The 369-nt window shown below is 47.7% G+C and overlaps 1 pseudogene; it reads left to right on the top strand.

Annotated features, from left to right (window-relative positions):
- Positions 1-310: 310 nt before the first annotated feature.
- LOC119091941 (dehydrogenase/reductase SDR family member 11-like) overlaps positions 311-369 on the top strand; it is a 6,064-nt pseudogene continuing 6,005 nt past the window's right edge.

Genomic DNA, 369 nt, shown 5'->3' with positions numbered 1-369 from the left:
AAATATATGTTAGCCTAGTTTTTTATTCCATTCTCAGATATCCAGATACCAGTTGACAATTCTGGTAAGTCACCTAAACTTGTCAGCAAAGCCTTTGGTATGGAGGCAATGTCGATATTTCATTTCGGCGAGTGACCAATACGCTGAAAATTAACGACACCATTAAGCTGACACAAGGCCGTAATAGCTGACAGCTCGGTATAATGCATATTGACCGTCAAGCCTCGCTCAACTCGGGCTGGCGACGTTCTAATCCTGCATGGCATGAACAGGTGATCAAGCCTGCAATCTGAGCTAACGCTTACCTGCTATGGACCGCTGGAGAGGCAAAGTCGCGCTGGTACTGGTGCCAGCGCCGGCATCGGTGCT

This window comes from Pollicipes pollicipes, unplaced genomic scaffold (assembly GCF_011947565.3).
Source record: "Pollicipes pollicipes isolate AB1234 unplaced genomic scaffold, Ppol_2.1 Scaffold_1600;HRSCAF=1878_pilon_pilon_pilon, whole genome shotgun sequence".
Lineage (NCBI taxonomy): Eukaryota > Metazoa > Arthropoda > Thecostraca > Pollicipedomorpha > Pollicipedidae > Pollicipes > Pollicipes pollicipes.
Note: the sequence above shows the minus strand (reverse complement) of the source record. Positions and strands in the feature narration are given on the sequence as shown.